We start from the raw sequence: 18,092 nt of genomic DNA, 5'->3' as shown, positions 1-18,092 counted from the left end.
TTTTTCATGATATAAAAAGTGACCCAAAATACGCTATTTTGGACTTTTGAATTTTTATGCGCGTACGCCATTGACCACGCCATTGACCGTGCGGTTTAGTTAACTATATATTTGTATATTTTTGGACATTTCTGCAATACCACATATGTTTATTTTTATTTACACAGTTTTTTTTTTTAATGGGAAAAGGGGGGTGATTCTAACTTCTATAAGGGAAGGTGTTAAATGATCTTTATTAATTTATTTTTACACTTTTTTTTGCAGTGTTATAGCCCCCCCCCCCCTGGTGGATATAACACTGCACATACTGATATCATACACAGATCATTGACACTACATAGATCAGTGTAATCAGCGGTCGATTTCTCAACCCTGGATTTCAGGCTTGGAGCAATCAATCGCCGATCGAACATGACGGAGGCAGGTGAGGGACCTCCGCTCACGTTCTAGCTAATCGGGACATCGCGATTTCACCGCGATGGACCCGATCATCTACCGGGAAGATTTTACTTTAATTTTAGACGCAGTGATCAAATTTGAACGCCGCCTCTAAATTGTTAATAGCGCATGGCACAATGATCAGTGCCGCACGCTATTAGCCTAGGGTCCTGGCTTTCATTAGCCGCCAGGACCAACCCGGTATGACGCGGGGTCACGGCGTGACCCCGCGTTTTATACCCGGACCGGGCTCAGGGCGTACAGGTACGCCCTGCGTCCTTAAGAGGTTAATAGCTTTTTCTTGGTGACAGATTCCCTCTAAAATGGTTACTCAACCTTATAAAATTCATTGCATATCAACAGGACAGGCCATGAATGTTAGATCTGCAGAGGTCCAACTACCGGTACTCTGGCTGTTGAGCTGTTTGAAGGGGCCATGTCACTAATGTAAAAACTTCAGTCTCTTTAGGGTAGAGTCACGCACAGCTATCTGCAGCATATTTGACACTGCGGATGAGCTGCTGGCAGTCCAAGAGTGATGGCGGAGCGTGCTCCCTGCTGCTGCCGGGTAGCTCTGTGTGTCAGCTCTTGACTGCCGGCGGGAAATCCTCAGCTATAAGTTTTCAGGAAAAATTTAATTCGTAATGAATGCGAATATCACCGTGATTCGATTGCGCAAATCGCTTCATAAAACTCAATTTAGTGCGGTACTGGCTCCAGGGGCTGGGCATATAAAATGGCAGATCCACATGTGAGCACATAAGGCAAGGAATCCTGGGAAGGCGGGAACAATGGTCGGCGGGATGACCCTGTATGACATGCAGCATGCAGCCTATCAGCAGCCAGCCACCCAGTAATGTCACAGCCCTATATAATCGGCAGCAATCTGGTGGCCAGTCACATTAGTGTTCTATTACAAAGAGAGAGGGACAGGCAACAGTGTGTTGCACAGAAAAGCATTTTACAGCAGCAATTAACCTCCCAGTCACATCAGCGTTCTATTGCAGAAAGAGAGGGACAGAGAGCAGTGTGTTGCACAGAAAAGCTTTTTTTTACAGCAACAATTCACCTCAAGCCCAAATCCAGCCTAGAAGCACTGATAGGGAGGGTAGTAAGATTGAGAAAGTGCAATGTTGGGTGTAGCACACAGCGACTGTGTGCTGCAGCACTGCTGTGTACAACAACTGAAAAGCTAATAGTAGCCAGCCAGTGAGGGTGAGCACAGCACTAAAAGCGTATAGTCCTCTATGAAATGTAACCTGTGCGTACATCTAAGTGGTGTACCATTTTGTTCCTGTTAAAGTCTCAAGGGCCCTGATACTGTAAAGGCCAGCCAAAAGTACACACCTGCTGGTGTTGTAGACAAACACTGTTTTAAGCGTAGTTGAGCGCATTGTCCTCCCCTCATAAGTGCATACCACATACGTACATCTAAATGGTGTACCATTTTGTTCCTGTTAAAGTCTTAAGGGCCTAGATACTGTGAAAGGTCAGACAAAAGTACACACCCGCTTGTGTTGTAGACAAATACTGTTTTAAGCATACTGGAGTGCACTGTCCTCCCCACATAAGTGCATACCACATACGTACATCTAAGTGGGATACCATTTTGTTCCTGTTAAAATCTTAAAGGACTAAATACTGTGAAAGGCCAGGTAAAAGTACACACCTGCTGGTGTTGTGGACAAATACTGTTTTAAGCGTACTGTAGTGCATTGTCCTCCCCAAATACTGTTTTAAGCATACTGGAGTGCACTGTCCTCCCCACATAAGTGCATACTACATATGTACATCTAGTGGTGCACCATTTTGTTAATGTTAAAGTCTTAAGGGCCTAGATACTGTGAAAGGCCAGCTAAAAGTACACCCCTGCTAGTGTTGTAGACAATTGCTGTTTTAAGCGTAGTGGAGCGTATTGTATTCCCCTCATATGCACACTAAGTATGTTAGGCATAGAAGTGCCAGTATGTGCACAGAGAAGTAGCAGAGGCCTAAAGTCATTGCATCAGACTAGGGGCGAGTGGCAGCAGGAGTCGCAGCGAGAGGCCTGAGCTGTTGCTCGCGAATATTCGCAATGCAAATTTTATTCCAGAATATCGCATATTCGCGAATTCGTGAATATTCGCGAATATAGCACTATATATTCGTAATTACGAATATTCGTATTTTTTTGGTTTTTTGTTTTCACAGTACACATCACAGTGATCATCCCTCTCTGCTTCCAGCTTGTGTGGTGTAAAGAAGGCTCTAATACTACTGTGTGAGATTGGTGTGCGAAGTTTTGCATATACGAAAATTAGCATATGCTAATTTTCGCCTATGCTAATTTTTTTATATGCTAATTTTCTCATATGCTAGTTTTCGCATATGCTAATTTTTGCATATGCGAAAATAAAACGCAAATATTACGAATATGCGAATTTAGCAAATATATGACGAATATTCGTCCATATATTCGCGACATATCGCAAATTCGAATATGGCCTATGCCGCTCAACAGTAGCGGTCATGTCGCGACCAGCAACCCATCTGCTGTCATCCACTTCATCACAAGTGACATCTGACACCCCCAGTCAACAGTCTGTGGGTTCCTAAGTCACAACCCTCAGTTGGCATGGCCTGGGAGCAGTCCCGGTGCTCCCATGTCCTCTGTTCTATGCTGTTCCCGCCCCCACTGAAGTATCTTATGCTGTGGATTCAGCTCCACTATTTAGTAAGGACGATCTACTAGCGGACAGTCAGCAGCTACTGCCCAGCCAACAAGTGGAGGAGACATCCGTCGCTTTCTCAGCTAAACAGGCAAGTAGTGATGAGGAGAGTGACGTGGGAGGTGGTGTTGAGAGTATTCAGGCTTCTGAAGCAGACACTGTTGAGGACCCTGAGGAGGACATCAGTGACGTGCAGACACTTGTTGATGATGATGAAGCCGATCGCATTTGGGAGCTGGGTGCAGAAGGGGCTTCATCATCATCAGGAGAAGAGAGTCGCAGGTAGCCCGTGAGGCCGCAGCTGAGCCAGCAAGGTGATAGCATAGTTGGCAGTCAGCATGGTGGCAGAAGTGGAAAGTCTGGAGCCAGCCAGCCAAGGCTCCACCACCTCAGCCGAAGGGAGCTGTGTGTCATACCCATCTTCTGTCGCTCTAAATCCTCCTGATCCTCCTACTTCGAGTCAGTCATTCCACCAGCAATCCATCGGCGAAGCCATGTCCAAGAGACAACAGTATGCACCCACTCATCCAATGGCGCAGAAGCTGAATGTGCTCCTGTCCAAGTTGCTGGTGCTGCAGTTCCTCCCTTTTCAGAGAACTGATGGCTTGTGCTGAGCTGAGGTGGAGAGTCCCAATCCATCATTTCTTTGCGGTACCAGCCCTGCACAATTTTGTGGAACAGAAAGTAGGCCAGTCCTTGAGCCTGTCAGGGTGTACGGCAGCACCGACGTGTGAAGCTGTAACTACGGTCAAGGACAATTCATGTCCTTTAAGGCCCGCTGGGTGAATGTAGTTCCTGCACAGCCACAACAGCAACTTGGACAGGTCACGCCGCTTCTGCCTCCATACTCTTAGGTCATTAGTCCTGTGACAGTGTGCGACTCCGCTTCCTCATCCTCCACCGTATCCTCAGCCTCCACTGCACGGACAAGTCTCAGTGCCCCTCCAGCATACCATGTGTGCAGGGCACAGCAGTGTCACGCTGTTCTTCACATGGTTTGCCTTGGCAAACAGTCACACAAGGGAGGAACTGCTAAACGTCAATCATCAAGAAATGAATTCATGGCTTACTTCACGAAAACTGGCAATGGGAACCATGATGACCCACAATGGGAAGAACAACTTGTCTGAGCTGTGACAAGGAAGCCTGAGCAATGCGCCCTGCATGGCACACGTGTTCAATCTGGTTGTCAAGCGTTTCCTGAAGTGTTCCCCCCATATGCAAGACATCCTAACAATGGGAAGGAAACTTTGCATGCACTTCAGCCACTCATACACAGCAAAGCACACCCTCCTTGAGTTGCAGCATCAGAACGGTATCCCCCAACGTAGTCTGATCCACACGTTAGAATTCCACCCTACATTTGTGGACCGAATATACGAACAGAGAAAAGCCATCACTGATTTCTTGATGTTCCAAGCAGATTTGGCACCATTCGGCAGTGGGATGACTTTCGGCTCTCCACCTTATTGGACCCTTACTACCGGCACAAAATGGGGGGCCTTTTTTACATCCACGAAGAGGGAGGACAAACTGGCCTACTACAGAGACATCCTACGTAATCAGTTGGCCGATGCCTATGTGCGCCATAATCCATCCTCTCGCAGGTCTGACTCGGGGGGCCCTCTGCCGTTACCTTCCATTGCCATGGCTGCTGGGGAGGGGTAAGGAGGCAGGAGCAGTACCAGCTCTATCAGCAGCAGCCTGAGTCTACAGTCGCTGATGAGTAGCTTTCTTCACCCGCATAGTGAAGCAACTCATCAGCAGCAGGTAGACCTGGAGCAGGACCTAAAACAGGTGGTGGCATACCTTGACATAACCATGCCAACACACCTTGAAGATCCACTGTTTCTTCTGGGCAGCCAAACTTGATTTGTGGCAGAAAATAGCAGAGTTTGCCCTGGAAAAGCTGTCCTGCCCGGCCAGTAGTGTACCATCACAGCGGATGTTTAGTACAGCGGGGGCCATAGTAACCCTAAGGAGAAATCGTCTATCAACAAAAAATGTGGAGAGACTGACCTTTGCGAAAATGAATCAGGAATGGATTAGCCAGGATTTCCAACCACCAATGCCTGATGCATCAGAGTAGATTGACCATGGTGCCACACCAACACTTCACAAATATGTATAGTGCTAAACATATTTAAGGTGCTGCTCCCCAGTTACAGAAATTGCTCCACATCAGACCACAAGTAAGTATTGAGGATATGCATTAGCTAAAACTTAAAATATATGTACCCAAATTTATTTTGACATCAAACAATAGGAAAGGGGTACAAAAAACACCATGTGCCACCTACTCCATCAAGTATTGATGTGATGAAAAGACCTCTAAAAGGTGGAAGGGAACAACATATGGTCCATTGTAACCGGTGGGGGTAAAAACTTCCCCTGTAAGGCCATACTCTCGTATTATTAATTCCCTTCTTGTCAAGTGTTACTCGCCTTAAAAAGGGCGGCCCCACATAGGAACCAATCCCTATTTCCACCTAAAAAACCCTGGGAAATGGCAGTGTTTACAGGTGGAAATAGGGAGAGGTTCCTGTGTGGGGCCACCCTTTTTAAGGCGAGTAATATTTGCCAAGAAGAGAATTAATAATGTAAAAGTAGGGCCTTACAGGGGAAGTTTTTACCTCCATTGCTTACAATGAACCATAAGTTGTTCCCTTCCACCTTTTAGAGGTCTTTGCATCACATCAATACTTGGTGGTGTAGGTGGCACATTGTGTTTTTTGCACACCTTTCCTTTTGTTTGATTTCCCAAAAAATGTTGGGCACATGAATTTTATCCCAATAATATTATTAAAAGTTAAGTTTTACATAATGCATATCCTCAAAACTTACTTGTGCACACTAATACTTTTACAAAAGAGACCGTTTTCTTCTGCCTACCTGCCTCTACTATTCTGATCCTGCCACCTGCCTGATTCCACACATCTCATGCCAGGTTCTCCTTTTTTCACCCACCTTCATCACCTAGTACTGGTATTGCCACCCACCGCCCTACTATGTCACCGCGTCACTTTCAGGACTCCTGAAGCTGCTGCCACCTCCAGGCTGTCTCATACTACCACTATATGTTCGCCTTCTGCTGATGCCAGCTTCAGGCTGTCTCATTCTGCCACCATATGTTCTCCTCATGCTGCTGCCAGCTCCAGGCTGTCTCATACTGCCACCATATGTTCTCCTCATGCCGCTGCCACCTCCAGGTTGTGTCATTCTGCAATGTATGGTCTCCTCATGCGTCTGCCACCTCCAGGTTGTGTCATTCAGCCACTATATGGTCTCCTCATGCTGATGCCAACTCCAGGCTGTGTCATTCAGCCATCATATGGTCTCCTAATGCTACCGCCAACTCCAGGCTGTGTCATTCATCCATTATATGGTCTCCTCATGCTACCGCCAACTCCAGGCTGTATCATTCAGCCACTATATGGTCTCCTCATCCTGCCGCCAACTCCAGGCTGTGTCATTCAGCCACTATATGGTCTCCTCTTCCTTCCGCCAACTCCAGGCTGTTTCATTCAGCCACTATATGGTCTCCTCATGCTGCTGCCAACTCTAGGCTGTGTCATTCATCCATTATATGGTCTCCTCATGCTACCGCCAACTCCAGGCTGTATCATTCAGCCACTATATGGTCTCCTCATTCTGCCGCCAACTCCAGGCTGTGTCATTCAGCCACCATATGGTTTCCTCTTGCTTCCGCCAACTCCAGGCTGTTTCATTCAGCCACTATATGGTCTTCTCATGCTGCTGCCAACTACAGGCTGTAAGAAAAAATAAACAAAAACAACCAGGGAGCGCTCCTTTCAAAAAACCAAATTGAATATTGTAATCAGAATTGGGGAATAGAATGTGACTCACCTGGTGTAGGTGGTGATCCCTGTATTAAAAGACCACCACTAACACCTCCAGAGCCACGTTCGCGTTGTATAATAATATATCACTCCTCCACCGAAACGGTATTCATATAGGAGATCGCAGGGATATCCAGATATACCTCAGGTAGATCCGTAGAGATTATGCATGAAGAAAAATTTAGGGGAAAAAAGTTTTTCCAAGCGCTCAGAGAAGTGATAAATGATCTTACACAATATATTATGGATAGGAACTTACTCCACAGTGGGGGGAAATGTAATTAAACGTATCCCCCCTCCTAGTAGGCACATCAAGCAGATACAGGACCAATGGCAGTCACAGGTTTCCACCCAGAAAGAGGGAGGAAGGCGCCTCATGTGCGGGATCAGTAGATCTTGTTGGTGGGGGTAGGGGACGGTAATTCCCAAGCCGCTTACCAAAGTTGGTTGTGCGCCCACACACAACAAGGTAAAGTGCAGAAGAAGTAAAGGAGAAGGTCCACTGCAGCCCTCCTGGGTAAGAGTAAAATCAAAACCGAAAGACCAGGGAGTCAGGAGTTTGTCTGGCGCAGAGAGGAACCATCAGGCAGCCAAGTAAAATCAATGGATTTATTAGATGCAACGCGTTTCGCTGCGCATGCGCAGCTTCATCAGGCATCAGGTTTCCACCCAGGTTACTGACCGATTCCGGACCGAGGTGAGCAGACCAATAAGTCGGCAGGTAGTAGATTCTTAAAAGTTTATTTAACACATGCGACGCGTTTATGAGGTATTTTTATGGCTTGTGCCACCTCCTTCATCAGGCATATAATATACATAGTACAAACAGTTTAAATACCTTCACTCCAGGTCTTCGCATGTAGCGTCTTCCGGGCGGTCCCGCTTGACATGTGACGGACTTCCGGTCGGCGTCCGGTCACATGACTCGACTATGCGTTCCAAGGAACGTCATTTCCTATGGGTGGTGGAACGCAACCGGAAGCAAAACATTATAGAAGACCTAAAGATCGGGTAACAATAAAATTTACACTTTTAAAATATCATGCTACCATTATCAAAAATAAGAAGCTGTATACAAACATACAAATATACCAAAGTACATAAAAATCTTATTTAGAAAAATAAAATAACATAATAATATGAATACAAAAATATATTAAAATATGTATTATTTATAAAAAATATATAATATATTATATAATATATTAACTACAGGCTGTGTCATTCAGCCACTATATGGTATCCTCATGCTGCCACCAACTCCAGGCTATGTCATTCAGCAACTATATGGTCTCCGCATGCTGCCGCCAACTCCCGGCTGTGTCCTTCAGCCACTATATGGTCTGCTCCTGCTCCCAACACCTCCACACTGTGTCATTCCGCCACTATATGGTCTCCTTATACTGATGCCTCTTCCACACTCTGTCATTGTGCCACTCTGCGACAGTGATTCTAGTAGCAACGCCTCTAATCTGCATGTCATACTGAATAACAGTATTTTTTCACTAACCCGGCACACACCGTATGCATGTTAAAGCAAGGCAAAGTGTTCTACACCCCTATTGAGGCTCTCTGTAGGCCAGAAATACCCATTTTTAATACAGTTTCGCCGCAAATAAATTTGGACCTAACCAAATTTGGGGGGGAAATTTGGTGAATCGGCCAAATCGAATTTTTTAAAAAATTTGCTCATCTCTAGTTTTGGATTCTGGTCAGTGGGATACCCCTTTAAGGGAACAACACTGAAGTAACATTGAATTATCAGCAGTCTAATATTGATGATCTCCTTTAACTCTCTGTGGTTAAAAATTACATTTACAATTAATTACATAGTCACATAGTTCATAAGGTTGAAAAACTATCAGAGTCCATCAAGTTCAACCTATATCCCTTCAAGTCCCTACTGAGTTGATCCAGAGGAAGGCAAAGAAAAAAAAAACTCATATTAGAGGTAAAAATTCCTTCCCGACTACAAATATGGCATCAGAATAAATCCCTGGATCAACCTTCTGTCCCTATAAATCTGGTATCCATAACCAGCGATGTTCTTATTCTCCAAAAATGCATCCAGACCCCTTTTAACTCTTTTACTGAGTTCACCATGACCATGTCCTCCAGAAGAGAGTTCCACAGTCTCACTGCTCTTACAGTAAAGAACCCCCGTCTAAATAGATCATGGGAGAGATCTCTGTACTGTCCCCCTATATATTTATACATAGTTATTTAGTCTCCCATAATCCTTCTTTATTCTAATCTAAAAAAAAAACAATTCTGATAAACTTTATGGGTACTGTAGTCCTCCCATTCCCCGTATTACCCTGGTTGCCTGTCTTTGAACCCTCTCCAGCTCTACTATATCTTTCTTGTACTCTGGTGCCCAGTACTGTACACAGTATTCCATGTGTGGTCTGACAAGTGATTTGTACAGTGGTAGGATTATTTCCTTGTCAATATTATTGATGCACCCCATGATTTTATTTGCCTTGGCAGCAGCTGCCCGACACTGGTCACTACAGCTAAATTTACTGTTAACTAAGATTCCTAAGTACTTTTCCATGTCAGTCATCCCATGTGTTCTCCCATTTAATACATAATCCCTGCCTGGATTTTTTCTACCCATGTGCATTACCTTACATTTATCAGTGTTGAACCTCATCTGCCACTTCTCAGCCCAAACCTCCAAACTATCCAGATCAATTTGTAACAGTGCACTGTCCTCTATTGTGTTTAGCACTTTACAGAGTTTAGTATCATCTGCAAAGATTACTACTTTACTATACAATCCCTCGACAAAATCATTAATAGATATATTAAATCAATTAGAAAAAACTGACCCCTGTGGTCCCCCACTGGTAACAGTCACCCAATCAGAATAAGTACCATTAATAACCACCCTCTGTTTCCTATGACTGAGCCAGTTACTTACCCACTTACACTCATTCTCCCCATTTCTCCTGACCCTTTTATTCCCAGTAAATATAATTCCTTGATTTGCACTTTGTTCCTTAACATTTTCTTTGGTTGCAATTATTATCTTATATCATTTTTATGTTTCCCACTTCTTTAAAGTTTTACGCCAGAGAAAATAAATAGTTTTTAACCCCTTAACGACCACGGACATAAATGTACATCCTAGTGCAGCGGTACTTAGCGCACCAGGACGTACATTTATGTTACGCCGAGCGCTCCGGGTCCCCGCTCCTCCCCGGAGCGCTCGCTACACTCTCCCCACTGCAGCGCCCCGGTCAGATCCACTGACCCGGGGCGCTGCGATTCCGCTTCCAGCCGGGATGCGATTCGCGATGCGGGTAGCGCCCGCTCGCGATGCGCACCCCGGCTCCCGTACCTGACTCGCTCTCCCTCGGTCCTGTCCCGGCGCGCGTGGCCCCGCTCCCTAGGGCGCGCGCGCGCCGGGTCTTTGCGATTTAAAGGGCCACTGCGCCGCTGATTGGCGCAGTGATTCCAATTAGTGTGTTCACCTGTGCACTTCCCTATATCACCTCACTTCCCCTGCACTCCCTTGCCGGATCTTGTTGCCATCGTGCCAGTGAAAGCGTTTCCTTGTGTGTTCCTAGCCTGTGTTCCAGACCTCCTGCCGTTGCCCCTGACTACGATCCTTGCTGCCTGCCCCGACCTTCTGCTACGTCCGACCTTGCTTCTGTCTACTCCCTTGTACCGCGCCTATCTTCAGCAGCCAGAGAGGTGAGCCGTTGCTAGTGGATACGACCTGGTCACTACCGCCGCAGCAAGACCATCCCGCTTTGCGGCGGGCTCTGGTGAAAACCAGTAGTGACTTAGAACCGATCCACTAGCACGGTCCACGCCAATCCCTCTCTGGCACAGAGGATCCACTACCTGCCAGCCGGCATCGTGACAGTAGATCCGGCCATGGATCCCGCTGAAGTTCCTCTGCCAGTTGTCGCTGACCTCACCACGGTGGTCGCCCAGCAGTCACAACAGATAGCGCAACAAGGCCAACAGCTGTCTCAACTGACCGTTATGCTACAGCAGTTACTACCACAGCTTCAGCAGTCATCTCCTCCGCCAGCTCCTGCACCTCCTCCGCAGCGAGTGGCCGCTCCTGGTCTACGCCTATCCTTGCCGGATGAATTTGATGGGGACTCTAAGTTTTGCCGTGGCTTTCTTTCCCAATGTTCCCTGCATCTGGAGATGATGTCGGACCAGTTTCCCACTGAAAGGTCTAAGGTGGCTTTCTTAGTCAGCCTTCTGTCTGGAAAAGCCCTCTCTTGGGCCACACCGCTCTGGGACCGCAATGACCCCGTCACTGCCTCTGTACACTCCTTCTTCTCGGAAATCCGAAGTGTCTTTGAGGAACCTGCCCGAGCCTCTTCTGCTGAGACTGCCCTGTTGAACCTGGTCCAGGGTAATTCTTCCGTTGGCGAGTATGCCGTACAATTCCGTACTCTTGCTTCAGAATTATCCTGGAATAATGAGGCCCTCTGCGCGACCTTTAAAAAAGGCCTATCCAGCAACATTAAAGATGTTCTGGCCGCACGAGAAATTCCTGCTAATCTACATGAACTCATTCACCTAGCCACTCGCATTGACATGCGTTTTTCCGAAAGGCGTCAGGAGCTCCGCCAAGATATGGACTCTGTTCGCACGAGGCGTTTCTTCTCCTCGGCTCCTCTCTCCTCTGGTCCCCTGCAATCCGTTCCTGTGCCTCCCGCCGTGGAGGCTATGCAGGTCGACCGGTCTCGCCTGACACCTCAAGAGAGGACACGACGCCGCATGGAGAACCTCTGCCTGTACTGTGCTAGTACCGAACACTTCCTGAGGGATTGTCCTATCCGTCCTCCCCGCCTGGAAAGACGTACGCTGACTCCGCACAAAGGTGAGACAGTCCTTGATGTCTACTCTGCTTCTCCACGTCTTACTGTGCCTGTGCGGATGTCTGCCTCTGTCTTCTCCTTCTCTACTGTGGCCTTCTTGGACTCTGGATCTGCAGGAAATTTTATTTTGGCCTCTCTCGTCAACAGGTTCAACATCCCAGTGACCAGTCTCGCCAGACCCCTTTACATCAATTGTGTAAACAATGAAAGATTGGACTGTACCATACGTTTCCGCACGGAGCCCCTTCTAATGAGCATCGGATCTCATCACGAGAGGATTGAACTTTTGGTCCTCCCCAATTGCACTTCGGAAATTCTCCTTGGACTTCCCTGGCTTCAACTTCATTCCCCAACCCTGGATTGGTCCACTGGGGAGATCAAGAGTTGGGGGCCCTCTTGTTCCAAGGACTGTCTAAAACCGGTTCCCAGTAACCCTTGCCGTGACTCTGTGGTTCCTCCAGTAACCGGTCTCCCTAAGGCCTATATGGACTTCGCGGATGTTTTCTGCAAAAAACAAGCTGAGACTCTACCTCCTCACAGGCCTTATGATTGTCCTATCGACCTCCTCCCGGGCACTACTCCACCCCGGGGCAGAATTTATCCTCTCTCTGCCCCAGAGACTCTTGCCATGTCTGAATACGTCCAGGAAAATTTAAAAAAGGGCTTTATCCGTAAATCCTCCTCTCCTGCCGGAGCCGGATTTTTCTTTGTGTCCAAAAAAGATGGCTCCCTACGTCCTTGCATTGACTACCGCGGTCTTAATAAAATCACGGTTAAGAACCGCTACCCCCTACCCCTCATCTCTGAACTCTTTGATCGCCTCCAAGGTGCCCACATCTTTACTAAACTGGACTTAAGAGGTGCTTATAACCTCATTCGCATCAGAGAGGGGGATGAGTGGAAAACGGCATTTAACACCAGAGATGGACACTTTGAGTATCTGGTCATGCCCTTTGGCCTGTGCAACGCCCCTGCTGTCTTCCAAGACTTTGTTAATGAAATTTTTCGTGATCTTTTATACTCCTGTGTTGTTGTATATCTGGACGATATCCTAATTTTTTCTGCCAATCTAGAAGAACACCGCCAGCATGTCCGTATGGTTCTTCAGAGACTTCGTGACAATCAACTCTATGCCAAAATTGAGAAATGTCTGTTTGAATGCCAATCTCTTCCTTTTCTAGGATACTTGGTCTCTGGCCAGGGACTACAAATGGATCCAGACAAACTCTCTGCCGTCTTAGATTGGCCACGCCCCTCCGGACTCCGTGCTATCCAACGCTTTTTGGGGTTCGCCAATTATTACAGGCAATTTATTCCACATTTTTCTACCGTTGTGGCTCCTATCGTGGCTTTAACCAAAAAAAATGCCGATCCCAAGTCTTGGCCTCCTCAAGCGGAAGACGCCTTTAAACGACTCAAGTCTGCCTTTTCTTCGGCTCCCGTGCTCTCCAGACCTGACCCTTCCAAACCCTTCCTATTGGAGGTTGATGCCTCCTCAGTGGGAGCTGGAGCTGTTCTTCTACAAAAAAATTCTTCCGGGCATGCTGTCACTTGTGGTTTTTTTTCTAGGACCTTCTCTCCGGCGGAGAGGAACTACTCCATCGGGGATCGAGAGCTTCTAGCCATCAAATTAGCACTTGAGGAATGGAGGCATCTGCTGGAGGGATCAAGATTTCCAGTTATTATTTACACCGACCACAAGAACCTCTCCTACCTCCAGTCTGCCCAACGGCTGAATCCTCGCCAGGCCCGGTGGTCTCTGTTCTTTGCCCGATTTAATTTTGAAATTCACTTTCGGCCTGCCGATAAGAACATTAGGGCCGATGCTCTCTCTCGTTCCTCGGATGCCTCAGAAGTTGAACTCTCTCCGCAACACATCATTCCACCTGACTGCCTGATCTCCACTTCTCCAGCCTCCATCAGGCAAACTCCTCCAGGAAAGACCTTTGTTTCTCCACGCCAACGCCTCGGAATCCTCAAATGGGGTCACTCCTCCCATCTCGCAGGTCATGTGGGCATCAAGAAATCTGTGCAACTCATCTCCCGCTTCTATTGGTGGCCGACTCTGGAGACGGATGTTGTGGACTTTGTGCGAGCCTGCACTATCTGTGCCCGGGATAAGACTCCTCGCCAGAAGCCCGCTGGTTTTCTTCATCCCCTGCCTGTCCCCGAACAGCCTTGGTCTCTGATTGGTATGGATTTTATTACTGATTTACCCCCTTCCCGTGGCAACACTGTTATTTGGGTGGTCGTTGATCGATTCTCCAAAATGGCACATTTCATCCCTCTTCCTGGTCTTCCTTCAGCGCCTCAGTTGGCTAAACAATTTTTTGTACACATTTTTCGTCTTCACGGGTTGCCTACGCAGATCGTCTCGGATAGAGGCGTCCAATTCGTGTCTAAATTCTGGAGGGCTCTCTGTAAACAACTCAAGATTAAATTAAATTTTTCTTCTGCATATCATCCCCAATCCAATGGACAAGTAGAAAGAATTAACCAGGTCTTGGGTGATTATTTACGACATTTTGTTTCCTCCCGCCAGGATGACTGGGCAGATCTCCTTCCATGGGCCGAATTCTCGTATAACTTCAGAGTCTCTGAATCTTCCTCCAAATCCCCATTTTTCGTGGTGTACGGCCGTCACCCTCTTCCCCCCCTCCCTACCCCCTTGCCCTCTGGTCTGCCCGCTGTGGATGAAATTTCTCGTGACCTTTCCATCATATGGAGAGAGACCCAAAATTCTCTCTTACAGGCTTCATCACGCATGAAGAAGTTCGCGGATAAGAAAAGAAGAGCTCCTCCCATTTTTTCCCCTGGAGACAAGGTATGGCTCTCCGCTAAATATGTCCGCTTCCGTGTCCCTAGCTACAAGTTGGGACCACGCTATCTTGGTCCTTTCAAAATTTTGTGTCAGATTAATCCTGTCTCTTACAAACTTCTTCTTCCTCCTTCTCTTCGTATCCCTAATGCCTTTCACGTTTCTCTTCTTAAACCACTCATCCTCAACCGTTTCTCTCCCAAATCTGTTCCTCCCACTCCTGTTTCCGGCTCCTCGGACATCTTCTCCGTCAAAGAGATCCTAGCTTCTAAAAAGGTCAGAGGGAAAACCTTTTTTTTAGTGGATTGGGAGGGTTGTGGTCCAGAAGAGAGATCCTGGGAACCTGAGGACAACATCCTAGACAAAAGTCTGCTCCTCAGGTTCTCAGGCTCTAAGAAGAGGGGGAGACCCAAGGGGGGGGTACTGTTACGCCGAGCGCTCCGGGTCCCCGCTCCTCCCCGGAGCGCTCGCTACACTCTCCCCACTGCAGCGCCCCGGTCAGATCCACTGACCCGGGGCGCTGCGATACTGCCTCCAGCCGGGATGCGATTCGCGATGCGGGTAGCGCCCGCTCGCGATGCGCACCCCGGCTCCCGTACCTGACTCGCTCTCCCTCGGTCCTGTCCCGGCGCGCGCGGCCCCGCTCCCTAGGGCGCGCGCGCGCCGGGTCTTTGCGATTTAAAGGGCCACTGCGCCGCTGATTGGCGCAGTGATTCCAATTAGTGTGTTCACCTGTGCACTTCCCTATATCACCTCACTTCCCCTGCACTCCCTTGCCGGATCTTGTTGCCATCGTGCCAGTGAAAGCGTTTCCTTGTGTGTTCCTAGCCTGTGTTCCAGACCTCCTGCCGTTGCCCCTGACTACGATCCTTGCTGCCTGCCCCGACCTTCTGCTACGTCCGACCTTGCTTCTGTCTACTCCCTTGTACCGCGCCTATCTTCAGCAGCCAGAGAGGTGAGCCGTTGCTAGTGGATACGACCTGGTCAATACCGCCGCAGCAAGACCATCCCGCTTTGCGGCGGGCTCTGGTGAAAACCAGTAGTGACTTAGAACCGATCCACTAGCACGGTCCACGCCAATCCCTCTCTGGCACAGAGGATCCACTACCTGCCAGCCGGCATCGTGACAATTTACATCCTGTGTATGACAGCGAGCATTGGAGCAGTGCTCGCGTCATACTCTGCAGGTCCCGGCTGCTATCAGCATCCAGGGACCCACCGGTAATGGCCAAAATCCACGATCACCCAGATGTCTGCCATTAACCCATCAGATGCCGTGATCACGGCATCTGCGGCAATGCGCATGTTAAATAGATGATCAGATTGCCCGTAGTGCTGCCGCAGGGATCCGATCATCTGTAATGGTGGCTGGAGGTCCCCTCACCTGCCTCCGGACGTCTCTCGGCATCTTCTGCTCCGGTTTGAGTTCGAGCAGACCAGAGCAGAAGATAGCTGATAATACTGATCAGTGCTATGCCCTATGCATAGCACTGAACAGTATTAGCAATCAACTCATTGCTATTGATAGTCCCCTATGGGGACATAAAAAGATGATTAAAAAAAGTTGAAAAATGTAAAAATAAAAAGTAAAAAGAAGTGAAAAATCTACTTCCCCAATGAAAATTAAAATTGGCCCTTTTTTCCATTTTACCCCCAAAAAGTGTATTTTTTAAATAAATCTATTTAGTATCGCTGCGTGCGTAAAATGTCCAAACTATCAAAATATAATGTTAATGATCCCGTACGTTGAACGGCATAAACATAATTTTTTTTTTTATTAAAAAATGCAGCTTTTTTGTCACATTTTATTAAGAAAAAAATGTATAAAAAGTGATCTAAAAGTTTTATATATGCAAATGTGGTATCAATAAAAAGTACAGATGACGGGGCAAAAAAAGGAGCCCTCATACCGCCCCATATACGGAAAAATGAAAAAGTTATACGTGGTCAAAAAACGAAAACCCTAAAATAAAATTGTCCTGGTCCTTAAAGGGGTTTTCCAGGAAAAACACTTTTTTTTTTTATATCAACTGGTTCCAGAAAGTTAATCATATTTGTAAATTACTTCTATTAATAAATCTTAATCCTTCTAATAATTATCAGCTGTTGAAGATGAGTTGTTCTTTCTGTCTGGCAACAGTGCTCTCAGCTGACATCTCTGCTTGTTTCGAGAACTGCACAGAGTAGAAGAGGTTTGCTATGGGATTTGCTTCTACTCTGGACAGTTCCCGAGACAGGTGTGATCAGAGAGCACTTAGATAGAAAAGAACAACTCAACTTTAGCAGCTCAAAAGTATTGAAAGGATTAAGATTTTTTAATAGAAGTAATTTACAAATCTGTTTAACTTTCTGGAGCCAGTTGATATATAAAAAAAAGTTTTTTCCTGAATAACCCCTTTAAAGTGTACCTGTCAGATCCAACAATTTTTTTTAAAGATATCATTCAGTACCTAATCCTGACCATGTACATCTCATTTTTATTTGTCTAGCATCTTTATTTATTTTTTTATTACTTTTAATTTAGCTCAATAGTCTGAATTACTCTCAAAGCGAGGGGGGCGTGGCCTCACTGTGCAGGTGTCTGCCCCCTCCCTCAGTATGCTTTCTGTTCACATCTCCCCTAGCATTAGCACAACTACAACTCCCAGCTTGTCCTCACTGACAGTAGCGGGACACAAGCTGACAGTGGGAGGATTTTTCCTCCAGCTGTGAACCCTGCACTCACAGCTGTCAATCAAGGAAGTGTGTCCATGACATAGGTGATGATTCATGGACATAGCAGGACTAGTATGTGTCCAAGCAGGCAGGGGGGCAGTTGTTTCATTGGCTTTTTCAATATGAAATACAGAAAATTTTCTAATGAAAGCATTTGCAAAATCTATTGGTTTTGCATGCTTTACAACATATCAAAAGTTTTTGTATCTGACAGTGCCCATTTAAGGTCAAAATGCGCTTGGTCCTTAAGGGGTTAAATGAACTGGGGCCAGAAAATTATACACATTTGTGAACACCTTCTATTTAATCATCTCTGTCCACATCAGGAACTGTCCAGAGCAGGAGATGTTTTGCTATGGGGATTTGCTCCTTCTCTGGACAGTTCCTCACAGAGGTGTCAGCAGAGAGTGATGTGGTCAGACTGGAAAGAACTACACAACTTTCTCCAGGGCATATATCATAAAGTTCTGAAAGGCTTGAGATTTATTTCCCCCCTCCATAGTACTTCTTTAATGTAACATTATATTAGTTTGCACGAAGACTGACACAACATTCTGTAACTAAAATTACATTTGGTTATGCAGTAAGTTGAACATTCAAAAACAGTTATGCAGCAACAGTGTTTCTTTGAACATGAAAGAGACTAAAATATTACAGAAGAGTGAGGAACTTGTGGTGATTTTCTAGGAGGTACTTTCAG

The sequence above is a fragment of the Hyla sarda genome, chromosome 2 (genome assembly GCF_029499605.1).
Source record: "Hyla sarda isolate aHylSar1 chromosome 2, aHylSar1.hap1, whole genome shotgun sequence".
NCBI classification, from domain to species: domain Eukaryota; kingdom Metazoa; phylum Chordata; class Amphibia; order Anura; family Hylidae; genus Hyla; species Hyla sarda.
Note: the sequence above shows the minus strand (reverse complement) of the source record.